General features: G+C 40.1%; 1 protein-coding gene across 5 annotated transcripts in view; it reads left to right on the top strand.

Moving 5' to 3' along the window:
- Positions 1–15,256, top strand: part of DPYD (dihydropyrimidine dehydrogenase) — a 685,692-nt gene that overhangs the window by 101,490 nt on the left and 568,946 nt on the right. The gene's annotated exons all lie outside the window — the stretch shown is intronic.

Genomic DNA, 15,256 nt, shown 5'->3' with positions numbered 1-15,256 from the left:
TTTTTTGGTTATTCATTTCCTGTTACATTTTCCACTATCTAGAGCTGCAAAGTAGAATATCCTGTCAGCAAAAGAAATAGAGCAAGACATAGAGGATGGCAATATAAACCTCTCCTCATTGTTTTATGCTTAAATTTGGCTTGGAAGACCCAACAGCAGAGGGTAGTTACTTCCTTCTAGACTCTAAACTTCTTTTAAATCCTTAATCACATTGGCATCCGCACCAAAGAGGCTGTTAGTGCTAATAAAGATGGCAGATTTATCTGTTCCAATTTTTTCCCCACAGTGAGTATCACTGAGATGGTCAATGAACAGTCATCATATGCTGAGTGTCCAGTCACCAGTAATCTGATTGAGCTAAATGATTTAGTATCTATGTTTTTCATGAGCCCCTGTTCCTCCCAATCAGCCCTTTTAAACATACCTGATCTTCTGAACTGTGAATGCCTTCTGTGAGAATGCTGCCACTGATGGCAAGTTTGGGCTTCTGGTAAAAGCTGTAATTAGTAGAAGATTTCATAGCTTCCTGTGAATCTTAATAGACATTCACCTTTCTTTAAAGGATTTTTAAAAGCTTTGAACACTGCTAATCCCATGCAAGGAAAGTTGTTTGTCACGGGCTATACTCATCTTTCTGGGAAGTAAGTTTGTCCCAAATGATTTGTGAGTTGTTTCAGCACTGATGTCCAAAGATCATACAAAAGAAAATAAAGAAAAGATGAGAGGCTGGTGCATGCCTAGTTGTTATAGTACTGACTAAACACACTTAACCCATGATTTTTGAGCCAGAAGCTATGTTATATGGCTGGAAAAAAGGCACCCGACTTTAAACTGAACATAAAGAATCTGTATCATTCTTACAAAGCAGGATAACTACAGATTTAATATCAGTGTCAGTTCAGAACGCAAGGGATGTATGTTTTATAGGTAATATGTAGCAGCTGCAAGAGCACCAGGTATCTAATAAGGTTGGTTCAAGTAGTCTGGTAAATATACCAACTTTTTGGATATGAGACCTTGGGTTGTATGATGGCAGACAGATGGCAAATGCTTGTGAATGCCAGGAGAAGGGGGATATGTGTAGACTGAGTGAAGGGAGCAGGTGTAGTTCCTGTGGACAAATAATCTTAGTGTGGGATGAATGGCCAAGTTGTCCATCTCGGTCATGTATAATTTAGAATAGTATGCACCTCTGTTAATGAAGAATGCCTGATTATTTACTTTTGGGACTCAACAACCTGGTTTAAAATGTTTGTGGTTGCCTTGAAGGCTCTGAAACCTTTATTTTGGATTGCAAAAGTATATTTGAACGTTGTCAGGGGCTCTTGGGGCTGTATCTTGTGGTAACAGTTACAGGAAGAAGATCTGTTGGAGATAAAGATCAAAATGGTAGAGTGACAAAACATGCTTATCTATGGATATAGTGGATTAGAGCATCTGCTCAATACCTTGGTTTGCTTTGATGACTTGAACTGACACTGAGTTGTTGCTTTTTCTGTGAAACAAAACTGCAGCTAAACCATGAATGTATAACAAATGCTACTGATGTTCCAGTAGCTTCCAAGTACAGTGATAGTTTTGACTACTTGCTAAACAGAGTATCAGCTAGCTTTTGGCTTTATAGAATTAGGATTTGGATTAAAAAGGAATGAAGTGTGTCCACACTTCATCTGAATAGTACCTGCTTTTCCTCTAAACTTCAGACTCACAAATGCAGCTGGACATTATCAAACAGAATGATACAAATATATATTTTTAAATTCAATATTCCTGTGTTAAAACTACTCAAGGATTTTGCTCCTCCTTATAATGATTCCATATATACATAAGTTTTGTGTAGTCAATACTTTGTTGATAATTTTTACAGGGGGGATAATCTAACTAAAATATTTTAATTTATGCTGCCTATCCTCACAGAGAGTAAGGGAAAGAGAGACCGACTAACTCGTCCATCTTATTCTTGAATCCCCCTCTGATAGAATCATATCATTGCTAATTGTAATGTTTTGGGGCATGCTGTGATCCTGCAAGATGCTGAGAGCCTAAAGGCAGATGCTAAGCAGCCTCTTCTCCTTTTTGCTCATTGGATGGTGAGGCCATTAGGCTGCTGTCAATAGATGTTCAGCATTTACAGGAATGCACCCTTGTTTGTAATGTCGTTAGGGCAATGATGGGGTTTTTTAACATTAGGAACCTGCTGTGCATATTTCTAGCGCTGATCATGTACTATGGTAATTTACAGTAAGCAGTGTTGCCTTTTCATATAGGTATGTTTTGATATAAGTACAGCAGATGAATAAAGGTAGTTAGTTAGCAATGCTGGTCTTAAGGCAGGGTATAGACACAGCTTAAATGAAGTGAATCTGAGATGAATATGATTAAATGAGAGGTTGCTCATGAAAGCTCCTGCTAGTCTATAAGGTGCACTTCTACCTTGCCTTCCTTCAGGAAAACTTTCTCACTAGGAGGGTAGTAAAACACTGGAACAGGTTACCCAGAGAGGTCTGGAACCTCCGTCCTTGGAGGTTTTTAAGACAAAGCTATGGCTGGGATGAGGTAGTTGAGGGTGGTCCTGCTTTGAGCAGTGGGTGTACAAAGATGACCTCCTGAGGTTGCTTCCAACTCTAATTTTCTGTGATTCCTCCTATTCTTGTTTGTTTACCAAATGTCCCAAAATAGGTTAAAATGTGCATCTGGGGAAGTTTAAATAACTGTCTTCAGGGTTTATCTACTCTAGGTAAAGGATAGGATGCTAAAAAAATAGGTCTTGCAATTGAATCTAAATATTGCTCATCACTCTCACTCTGATATGTTGTATAATGTTCATTCTTTCTTTCCTAGTACTATTCCAGTAGGTAGATTATTCTAGTAGGTAGATTTTTACGCTAGTTCTTTGTGGGTGTCAACCTTTAGCTTTTACCAATTTGAACATTCAAGGAGTTATAATTTTCATGGGTAGTATGACAGAACCCAGCCTTTTGTAATCAGCACAGAACTTTTCTTATATTTAGCAGTGTTTTTAAAAAAACTTCAAAGTGCATTGTCAGTAAAAATGACTTGGGATTCAGTTGAAACATTACCTGTATTTTTGTTGTTTTTGTTCTTTTACATTTAAAACAGTCATTTAGTAGTTAATTTGGAAAATGACTAGAAGGGGGAAAAACAATGTTCAGCATTTTTGTGTTGCTTCTTGGCTGCTTTATAGAACAATGGGGCAATGTCACTAAATATAATTTCTTAATTGACTTATGTTGTTATCCATTGATTAGAATAATTCAATGTAAAACGGTCAGTTAATAGCATAAACTCCATTTTTAGAAAGCAATAGAGTTATTTCTTCATCTTCACTGATTGCCAAATTATTTGTGCGTATATGTAGAAAGAAGCTTCTTGTATAATCAGTCTGCTGCTACCCATTTTACTGGCAAACGTTTCTCCTCTATGGTAGCATAATGTTACCAAGGGAACAGCTTATAGCTGACACATACTGTGGTGCCACAAATTAATTTCACAGTTATCAGGATATAGGGTGATAACAACAACATGAGCTACTGTGAAATTACTATTGTTCCCATTGAGTTACAGTATAATTATTACTTTTGTGGCAACTATGCAAATAACTCATGTCACCTCTGTAGGATGGGATGCATTTTCCCTTTTTCTGATTCAGTTACTTTGTACTTCAGAGACATCTTTATATTCTGTAAACTAGAACTGTGCTTTGAATATAAGTCTAAATGGGAATATTCTATTAAAACAAGCAAATCCTATCTTGACAAATTTTGGTGAAACAAATGTCTGGCCTGACTCATATTTGGATTTTAATATAAAGTAAATCAGAAAATAAATCTCCAGGAAAAACAAGTGTCTACTGATCTCTAGTTTATGTCTAGCATAAATATAAAGGTAACTTTGCATTTCTAAATAGCTGGAAAGAACTAAAGGCAGCTTTGTGTTCTTCTCTGTAAAGAAACATTTGAATATTAGAAAAGGAAGCCTTGAGATGATTCCTTTTATTAAAGGCTGTGGGGTGGTTCAGTACCATTTCACAGAGGCTGCTCTTTGTTGGTGGAAAACTGTGGCACAAAGAAAGGAGTCCAATTATTTCTAATATCTTTATAGTGGTGGGATACAATTCATGATAAAAGGCTAGTACTAGAATGAGGTTTTGCTTGTGGCTTTGTGTACTGCAGTCCATAACTGAGTCCTCCCAAGATAAGTCCTGTAAAGAAATTGTGACGGGTTGAAGACAATGCACAGGAAGATTATACAACATAGTGAAGGTTGGATAGGTGCCCAAACTGAGTTTACATGTTCAGCTTCTGTTGAATTCCAGTTGGATTTGTGTGCATACCTTTGAAGTTCCTTTGCATATCCTGAACCTGTACAAAATTTCAAAAGAACCTAAGAGCTCCTATTGTAATATGACATACATCAAAAGATGAATTTGTATTCCCTAAGAATCCAAAGTCATGTGGCTGCAGCAAAAATGAGTGACTATTACTGCACACTCTGAATGAATGGATACACTTAGTACTCTAAGTGAGGGCTGGGCATCTTATTATTCTTGCTGGGAAAATGTCAGAAGTGGAAAAAACATTTTTGCCGCCGGATTAGGCAGCAGGAGAGGCTCATTTTTAGATTGGTTGGAAATTTTCATTTTTTTTTCTGAAGAAAAAAATTCTGATTAGTCAACTTTCTGTGAGAGATCCTTTTCAATGAAATTCCATTTAATGATCATCCAAATGACACAGTTTTCTGTTTTGAAATTAATGCACATACAGATTTAAAAAGAAAGTTTAATTCAAAACATTTGTTATTAAAATGATTCTTTTTCTTTGTTTTTATTCTACTTCAGAAAAGAGAGAATTTTGAAATTGCAGAATTTCCCAGAAAATAGAAAAATCTGCTTTCCACCTATTTCTATTTATATTCTTGAGACAGATGAACATAAAACTAGATAAGCATGTTTCACTGAGAACAGATTTGTGAAGGAATAAGTGCAAACAACATTTTGAAGTACCCAGACTGTATCTATGAGAATTTCTAAAATGCCTATCAGTGTAGCATCACCTGGATTTGAGCTACACAGATTTGTTGTCATCTTTGAAAATACAGTAATTGTATTTTCTTCCAGCATGAATGAACTGCATAAATATTATTTGCTTGAGGTTACAAGGAGAAGTATGGGAAGACTGTTGAAAGGGTAGAAATAACATCCCAATGATGGGTGAATGTGTAGAAAATAACTGCTGGACTTCCTGTTTGAACACATTATTATACGTGTTTTTCAGAACGACATTTTATTCAGGTAATTTCTCTTAAAAAACAAATGTCACATAGGTTACAAAATATGTAACTCTGTGGAAATGCTGGTCATTTTATTTGAAATGCATAAATCCAAAAGAAAAGAGAACTTCTCAATGAAGTTGCCATCTTTTAGAATTGTCTTATGTGGAAGGAGGTCCCATTAAAAGCAGCTGCTGAAGTTGTTAACTTGTGTTTTAGTAGTTTAATTTTGGGTTCATGTCTTATGCAGACTCAGTCATGAATCCAGAAAGATAGAAAAAGCTGCAAAGTCATGGTAGGAGAGCTTCTGTGAAAGGTCTTTTCTATGCAATTGTCACTTTTTTACAGGTTCAGCTACAAGTATAATAGGTTAATATGAGAGGAACCACACTGAACTATTTTCACAGTATGGGTATTGATAAGACTTTGTGGAATATATTTTCAAGTCTGCCACTTTTGATTGGTAGATTTTAAAAAAGTTGGAATTCTAAGAAAAATCTTAACTGCATATTATTGTCCTGCTACTTTATTTCTGGAGCTGATAAGGAGGTTCTGGGATACTGGCTGCTGGTTGGTTATTCTTGTATATAGATAATCGTAAGGAAGTTTTTAAAAAGAAATTTGAAGTTGAAATAATGTTATATGTCATGTTTTTATAAATAAAAATGAAGTAGCTTATTGGGCCAAAATTTGATTGTAAAACTTTGTGGACTGCTTTGGAGTAACGTTGAAGAAGAGGTGAATAATTCTGTTTTTAAAAAGAGGGTAATACCTGAATAATTATATAACATGCATGTTTCAATGTTTTACAGGATTTGACATTGTTCACAATACTAAAATGTCTTTGTTTTGTGTTACTATAGGCATATTTGGACAGATTTAAGGCTCTTCTTTATTTGATGTAGTCTAAATGGAAGGTGGAGATAGGGGTCAAGTCAGAGGGTGTGCTCAACCTTTGTTTCTTGCTTGAGGGAAGTGGGAGAGAAGTTAAATTTCGGTGTTACACATTACTGGTCCAATTAACTATGCTAGTTTTGCATGCTATAGCTGAAAGAAGTCTGGACTTAATACCTACAGTTTTCACCTTAAAATTAAACAATAGGGATCTATTTCCCCCCACAGATCCTACTTTTCAAGTTGCTTTTTGTGCTGCTGTGTCCTCTCTTATTGTCTGTCTGTTATGGGTGTCTTTTTTTTTTTTTTTAAATCTGTCCAATACCAGTTCAGCTGTCTCCTATTTTGCTCTCTGTTTCCCCCTCTAGTACTTCTTTCTGCCTTCATACTCTACTTTTGCCTCAGTCAGCTTCTAAATCAGCTTTGTTGCAGCAGTGCTGGGTAAGCACATAACAGGAGGTGGTCTCTGAAGCTGTTCCTTTCCTCGATTAAATATGTAGTTTTCCTGGATTGAGCTTAAAGGCTGACTCCAGGCTTCTGGCAGGCTGTAGTTCTTCTTGATGCCACCTCATGCAAGTTTTACTGAAGAAGCTGAGGTTGGGGGTGGGGGAGAGTTGCTGTTGTGGCTACTTCTTTCCAGGACTTCACTACCTGAGTGCGGTAGAGTGAAGCTGTACAGCATACTCAGCTTTCTGCCACCTTTGCCTGTGGAACAGCTGCTGGAGAGGCTGTGTCACCTTAGGTAAGATAGATCTACTTCTCCCTCCCTTGCGCACCATCTCATTAGTGAGTGGCTAGAGACATCAGTAGGGTGGAGCTAAAGCCCAGATGCAGTTTTGACTTCTGTGAATCAAGGCAGTCATAATCATGCCAAAATCTACTTTAAGGCCAAATGATTCTACTACCACATAGTGTCCTCAATTCTACTGCAAGGCTAGGGACAGACATTCAAAAAGCCTGAACCTGAATTGATTCAGTCTTCATGGGTTAGTCTAACCTGGCTAGGCTGAAAGTCTGTAACTGCTGAGAACATCCCAGAAATGTAGGCACATGCGTGCAGTGGCTCAGGCTAGAAGCAGGGGGCGGGGCACTAGAGCAGCCCTCCCTTCCCTGCTACAGAGCTGAGCTGAGGGGGGCATGGCCAGGCCCCAGCAGGATGTTTTGATTAGGGAGGGGTGCCCCCCCTTCTGACCAGCCCAGCCCAGCTGGGAATTGATAATTTAGTGTTCATTACCTCAGTAAGAAAACAATGGAGACATTACAGCTACCTGTTGATTCTCCTTTTGTCTGTCTGCCACAGCACGGACCATAGCCAGCATGTGGTCTGCTAGCTAATGCTGAGAGGTATCTCTGTAAGGCAGAGGGGATGACGGAATAATCCCTGCTTATCAGGGAGGGGAGGGGGGGAGCAGAGGGAAGCCAGGCAGACACCTGAAGTCTTTGCTGAGCTCTAGCCAGGGAGCAGATGGGAGGGGCCAGCCCTGCTGTAGAGCAGAGAGCATGCTGGGATGCTGGGGGAGTCTGGTTTAACTTAAACCAGCAAGAGGTCTGGGACAGACATTGCATGACCTGGTTTGACCCATATCAGTTATATCTAATACTACATTCAACCAGGTTTATCTCAAAACAGTTTCAGCCATTTTCAAACTAGCTTATGTGCACTGAACATCTGTTCTGTTACAGACTTAGACAAGTTTCTGGTCACTTAAATCAGTTCATGTGTAACGCCTGTCCCTAGCCCAAAAGATCCCAAATTGAATTAGGGACTATGGAGAGAGCCACAAGAAGCATCTTGTTTGGGGTGGGTTTGAATCCAATGCTGTTGTGTCAATGTTTTAAAAAGAAGGCTTATAAATAATCTTTTTCAGTGATTAAATTCTGGATGCCAAAGGTACTTGCTGAAAAGGTGGGCTTGAGAACTGGGAACATATTTTTTTGTTTTCCATTTAAACAAATCCACATTCTTATTACTGCTGCTAAGGAGGGAGGCATATTATGTGACTTGCTACAAATGTGTATATTTGGCACTTGGAGTGTATATTGGGGGATGTTGGTGATGCCATTTGTAGGATCTGTGAAATATTTTTTTAGGGTTTTTTGAAGGCCAGCTAATACCTTTGCTTTAGGTTATTATATATATATTTTAATATTCTAGGCAATTGATGCCATCTGATTCTTAACACAGACTGAATGCTGCTCTGTAGAAGTGTTTTCTGGGTCCGTGGAGAAGTTGTCTTTGGCGGAATATTTAGGTTTATTTAAGGGCAGCCTACACCAAAATGGGGGGAATATTGGCAGCCACGCTTCATTTTGACTGATGAACTTTCAACATGGGACTCATGTGCCTCCTTCAGTATATCACAAACCGTGTTCTTGTGAAATAAATGGACACCAGGCTAAATGGAAAAAGGGTTTTCATCAAAGTTTTTACTCTTCTCACTCTCTCTCCTTTTCACACCTCCCAAAAAAAGGTTCACAAAAGACCTTAGGGCTTTACACAAAATCATCTCTATTTACCAGATTAGAAACAATGTTCCCTTGGCTTCAGGATGATAAAAACTGCAATCTTTTTATGCAGGGCATTGCAAATAAATAATTATGTTTCTTTGTTCCAAAGAATATAAATAGTTCCTTTTCTCTAGGGGAAAGCATAGAAGTTTCATGCCAAATTTTGCTAAATTAAAAAAACAAATAACCCATCTCATTTCTGGCAGGGTGGGTTATGTTCTAATCTTGGCTTCAAAGCCAATATATTTTTCCAGGTCTGTGTAGAAAGATGTTCATGTCACTTCTGCCCCTACAGTAAATAACAAGCTGGATCCCCTCCTGTATACTGTCTCTGTAATGAGCTCCAACTCCAGTGCCATCTCTCCATGCTTGGCAGCTCAATGCAGCTTTTCCAGGGTAGGCAAGGCAGATGTGCTCTCCTTTTTGCAATAAAAGACTTTAACCTCTTCCTTTCCCTGGTGAATGGAGGGTAGGGAAATGTCTGTGAGGACAAGAATAAGGTTTTGGGCCCTCTGCAGCTCAGTAGATGATCTCCTGTTTGTCACAGAAGTTTCTTTGGCATATGGATCACTGTAACTTTAACTTCAAGAATCCTGTTTATAAAAACAGACAAACAAAAAAACCAGCCCAAAACCCCCAAAACAAAAACAAGCTCCTGTCTTACTATGAAGAGTAAAATCACTTTTTTTTGTTACATATGTATGCCATTGTGCCAAATGGAATCTGTGTTTCAGTCGTAAATTAGTAATCTCTAAAGCACAATTTTTAAGCGAGCTTTAATTTTCTCAATGGTCTCTGTGTGCAATTGGGCAAAAACTTGGATTTTTTTTTAAATGTTAAAAAATAGAATGCATTAAGACTAGTTTAGAAAAGTTAGCTTCACATGATGACTAGATTAGTGGTAATTAAGTGTAAGTTTAACCGAAGTCAGTGTCTTGCAATATAAATACACGAATACAGAGCAAGAACCGGGAACCTGAATGTTAATCGTCTGAAAAATGATGTTACCAAGGAATTGCCTTTGGAACACAGTCTCTCTTTTTATTGTCCCTCTTAGAAGGTTCCCTTATTTATTTCTCATCCATTTTCAAGCTCTCCATTATAGGAGGACAGGACAAGTCTGCTATACGAATGAAGGATTTTTGACAATATATTCTCTCTCACACTAGACTTAAACGGTCTTGATCCTGCAAGATGCTCAGCAGTTTGGCTTAATCCAAAAAAAGCATTCTCATGCTTTATTTGAAATATGCAAGAAGCCTTATGGAAATCAGACTGCTCATGTACTGAAACCTGTGCATATGTTCAGAGGTGTAACTGGGTAGTTCTGCACCCTGGGCAGCAATAGTGTACAGGGCAGCAGCCACAGCCAGGCTGCCAGCAGCAGTGCTGAAACAGGGAGAGCAGGAGCAGCTACTGCTGTTTTTGCACCCCCACCAAGTCGGTGTCTGATGCTGGTGCCCCAGCTCACTTACCTACTGCATGTGCTTTAAACGCTGGTTGCTTGCCCCAGAATGCTCAATACCTTGTAGGGTCATGTTCTAACAATGTGTTGTAAAGGCAGTAAACTTATTTGTGTTGGCTTATGGAATTGCACTCTGATCCTGGGAATTCAACGTTTATTTCCTGTGTGACAATGCAAAGCCCTACCACATGGCCATTGAGCTGGCCCTGAAACTGCTCATTTGTTGGGAGCACTCAAGGGATCCATTCTAAGTTCCAGCCAGAGACTACCTGCTAAGAACGCTAATACTTCTGTCATGCCAAGCATGGTCCTGATCTTGTGTGAGTACATTTCTATGAGGAATAGGATTAATAATTAATGCATGTTCCCTCTGTGTAAAATAGGATAATCTCTGACAGATGGTGGCTTTTAACAAGAACACTACAGTAATTCAGATCAGACTAAGCATGTTTTATCTGTGCCTCACAAAAATAAAGATTCTTACATGGATGGGATGTAAATTCTGCCTGGATTTCTTGCATTCCATTCCTAATTATAGGTCAGGAACACCTACAATTTTTCAGAGATCTCTCTCTTTTTAAACTTCAGTGTTGTTGACACCTATGACCTTCCTCTAACTGTCAAGTGTGAGGTTGCCAATTGAGAGGAAAAATAAAATTGAAGAGGAAATCAGTAATAATAGGAGCAATATATAATAATTAAAATTTGGAAGAAATGCTTTCATACCATTTTTAACAGTTGTATCAAGGCTTAGGTGCCTTTTGCAAAAGTCTAGAAAATTTTACTTATGGAAAGAGATACTAAATCAATGTTATATTTTTTCTTCTTTGCTAAGACATGCTGACCTAATATTTAAAGGGCAAATTGGGCAGCCATCATTGCAGTCAGGCTGCATTGGCCTCCAAGGAAAGGTCATCTATTTCTTTCTGGTAGCTGCAGAGATCTATTAATGAATGTTCAGGGATGTCTGATGTGCAATAAACACATTGCATATTTAGGCTCTCTGGTTATATATAAGAAATGCTGAAAAAGCATGCAGCTAGGGATACCAGTGATGGATGGGTGTCATTGCTTAAATGAAGGATTTGAATCACAAATGTATGTGCAAGTAGCTATTTTCTTCCATTTGTAAAATACCATTCTAGGTATCTCCTCAAAATGAATAATACACCATACATAGTACCAAAAAAAGTCTAAAAGCGCTTCATGTCATGCTAAATAGACATGGATATGTCTTTTGAATGTAGCTAGCTTATATCCTTGGAAATGTCCATTTTTGACCTTTTTCTCAGTAAAAGTGCATTTTAAGTACTGTTGAACAGAATATATGTAGTGTTCAGATTTTTTTATTTGAAAACAGAGATTTTTGTTGTCTGAAGACTACTTGAGAAGCAGAAGGAGTTTCTTTTTAAAGTAGTAAATTCCTAATTTGGTCAGCTTTATTTTCAGAAGACTGTTCAATCTGAAAAGGGTTCTCATATGTTATAGCTAATAAAGTTAAATATTTAAGTAGTTAACTAGATATTGGATAATACTTTTGTTCTTGCTATCAAGTCCTATTACATGCTTGGGTTGTGGTAAACCCCCAGAGTCCTAAATCATTATTAGGACTTCATTGTAGATTCTGCCCTCAAAAGCTTCAAGTCTGATCTGGTGCAAAATGCAACAAGTCAGTATGAAGAACCATGGCTCTGACTGAACATCATATGCAGATGATCTGGTGGGCAGTAACTAGAAAGTAGTACCGTTGGCTTCAGTGGGCACAGCTGCATGTTCATTAATAAGACATAATTATAGCACATTAAGTTTAGTACCTGTAATGATAGGTACTAACTTAATGCGCCGTAATTGTCACTACTGTACATTGGCCAGATAAACACTTTTTATGTGATGCTAATGCACAGTAGAATAAGTCTATATCACATTAGCACAGTTTTTTTTGCCAGCTGCACTAATGCATAGTAGAATTAGTTTTTTGCACATTAAGCGTTTCATGTAGACAGGCCCAGTGGCTCTTCTATTAGTACCAAAAGACTTCATAGGGTGGTCCAACAGGAATGAAATGTAGAGGATAAGGATAACTGATAAGAATAATCAGTCATAACATATAGTTAATAGGTAGTAAAAGTATACTGGGTTGTAACTGTTCCAACAATGAACATTTGTGGCTGGCATCAGTAGAAGGGGATGAAAGTGACTCGGACAATAGCAGATAAGTAGATAGGTACTGATTATTGAAAGTGAATTGTATGTTGCTTGGGATAGGCAGAGGACTGTGATTCAATCCTGTAGGTACACTTTAAGCATGCATAAACTAGTTGCATCCTACACAAAATGGGAAGATTTATATTTGTTCTACTTGAAATGATGGTTTAGTGGTTAGAACAGTGGTGCCTAGCATTGTGGTCCTATGCCAGGTGAGTGGGGTAGTGGTGTTAGTTTGTGGTCTGGATCTTGTGTGGGGTCAGTCTGCAGGTGCAATCCAGTCCAGTGGCCTGACTCTATGTGCCCAGAGCTGGCTGTGTGCTGAGCTAACCCTCTGTGTCCAGATTTGGCCACACAGTGATCCCACACACCAACCCAACTGTGAGTTTGTGTGATTTAGTGCACAGGGCCATGCTATGGGGCCCGTGGGGCTTTCTACCAGTCTGGAAATTTAGCATGTGGGCAGCGGCAATAAACACTGCCCCAACTTGCTTGTCACTAAACTTCCTGACCTGTGGAGAGCTTTGGGAACTAGATGACATGGCTCCATCAGCTGAATATAGCCCACAGACTGGAGGTTGAGTGCTGTTGAGTTAGAACACTTGTTTTCCATGTCCAGGAAAGTTTTCTGTGCCCAGGTAAGAGTTATGGCTCCTTGGCTCTGTTTTTTAGTGGAAGAAAGATCCATATCTAAAATGTGGGGAGAGAGAGAGGCGTCTGTTTGGCTAGCAGTAGCTAATGGCCAGTGCAGTCACTTAAGCACTGAAGTCCTCTGTGTATGGGATGAGGGGAAGAGGTGAGGACTTTACTGGGTTGAAGGGCATCTAGGAGTCTGGTATTGCTGTTCAAAGCATGAGGTAATGTATCATAGAAAATTAGAGTTGAAAGGGACCTCAGGAGGTCATCTAGCCCAACCCCCTGCTCAAAGAAGGACCATCTCCAACTAGATCATTTTAGCCAGGGCTCTGTTGAGCCGGGCCTTAAAAACCACCAAGGATGGAATTTCCACCACCTTTCTAGGTAAACCATTCCAGTGCTTTTCCACCCTCCAAGTAAGAACTTTTCTCCTAATATTCAGCCTAAACTTCCCTTGATGAAACTTGAGACCATTGCTTCTTGTTATGTCATGTGCCACCACTGAGAAAAGCTCTTAACTTCTTTGGAACCACCGTTCAGGTAGTTAAAGGTTGCTATCAAATTCCCCCTTAGTCTTCTCTTCTGCAAACCAAATAAACCGAGTTCCCTCAGTCTCTCCTCAGAAGTTATATGCCCCAGCCCCTGAACCATTTTCCTTGCCCTCTGCTGAACTCTCTCCAACATGTCTACATCCTTTCTGTAGTGGGGGGCCCAAAACTGGGTACAGTACTCCAGATGTGGCCTCACCAGTGCTGATTACAGGGGAATAATTACTTCCCATGATTTGCTGGGGAACACTTCTACTAATATAGTCCAGTTTGCCATTAGCCTTCTTTGCAACAAGGGCACACTGACTCATATCCAGCTTATTGTACACTGTAACCCCCAGGTCATTCTGTGCAGAGCTGCTGCTTAGCCAGTTGGTCCCAAGCCTGTAGCAGTGCATGGGATTCTTCCATTCTAAGTGCAGGACTTGTACTTGTTCATGTTGAACCTCATGAGATTTTCTTTTGGTTCAGTCCTCCAGTTTTATTAAGGTTTTTTTGAATCTCATCCCTACCCTCCAGTGCATTAACTTGTCGGGGATATGGCCACTACTGCCTCCCTGTGTTGGGACCTCTTACCGGTCACCCAAGAGCGGCTCACCTGGGGTTGGGCGTTTCACACGTGCTTGCCTCGCCCGCTATGACTTAGATGATAATATAGTTGGTTCAGATGGTCCGGCGCATGTTGTCCAAATATGAGACTCCTCGGCATCCCGCTGGTCCCGCGTTGATGAGGGCTTCACCTCCCCCACCTTCATTCTGCTGGGTGGTGGCTGCCTATCTGGCCAGGCCACGTGTCCATTGATCACCCAGACTGTCCATAAAAGAAATGGAAGGGTAAACACAAATGCTATGGCCAGGCACTCTCTGGCTCGTGGTGACTGCTTCGACTTTCAGCAGATGACCTCTGATATTCCTCTGTATGCCATGGGGTTGCAACCCCTTCTCTAGCTCTCAATGAGTTCCTCTGTTATCGTTAGGGCTCCCTGTGGCCGCTCCGCCCCTCTTACAAGAGCTACGGTTCCCACAGGCAGTGAGTGTCTTTATATTAGAATCTATATGGTACCTGGCTTCCGCTGGGTTCCAGGCGCTCCCGGACAGCAACCAACAGTCTGTGGCCCTGCAAGGCCAGTTGTCCGGGCTCAAAAGCCCTGCTGGGGCTTACCCCTCCTCCAGAGGATCCTGCTGCGTTTGAGGATGGCTCGCATCCGTTGTAGTGTGCTCCGACTGGCTTCAGCTCCTCTGCTGCCTTCTTCCAGTTCCGCCTCTCTCCCCTGGGCCAGCCCCGGCCCCTCTTTTATGCTGGCCCTGGTTGTGCCGGCACCTCCCTTCTCTGCACACCTGGAAAAGGTGAGTTCCCGCCCAGCGTCTTGGGCCTGCAGGCCTGTGATTAGCGGGTTTACACTTGGGCATGGAGCCCCAGAGCCCGCCGGCTCCTTCTCTCTCTCACACAACTACACCCCCCAGCTTGGGGAGGAGAGAACAGTTTTTGGGATGCTGGAGGACCTGGCCAAATACTACTACCCAATGTATAACATACCACACATTCAAAATAAAGCACGGTACAATTGAGCTTGATCACCATTTTTTCATCTTGTTATTATGTGATAAATTGCTTAAACAGATGGTATGTTTCAATTTATTGCATGATTAATGCATTAAATGTGAGATAAATATAATGTATGTTGGGGCCATTGATAAATGCTAGATTTAG

The sequence above is a fragment of the Crocodylus siamensis genome, chromosome 5 (genome assembly GCF_052110815.1).
Source record: "Crocodylus siamensis isolate JL-2025a chromosome 5, ASM5211081v1, whole genome shotgun sequence".
Classification (NCBI taxonomy): Eukaryota; Metazoa; Chordata; order Crocodylia; family Crocodylidae; genus Crocodylus; species Crocodylus siamensis.
The sequence above is the reverse complement of the archived record's forward strand: the minus strand, read 5'-3'. Positions and strand labels throughout refer to the sequence as shown.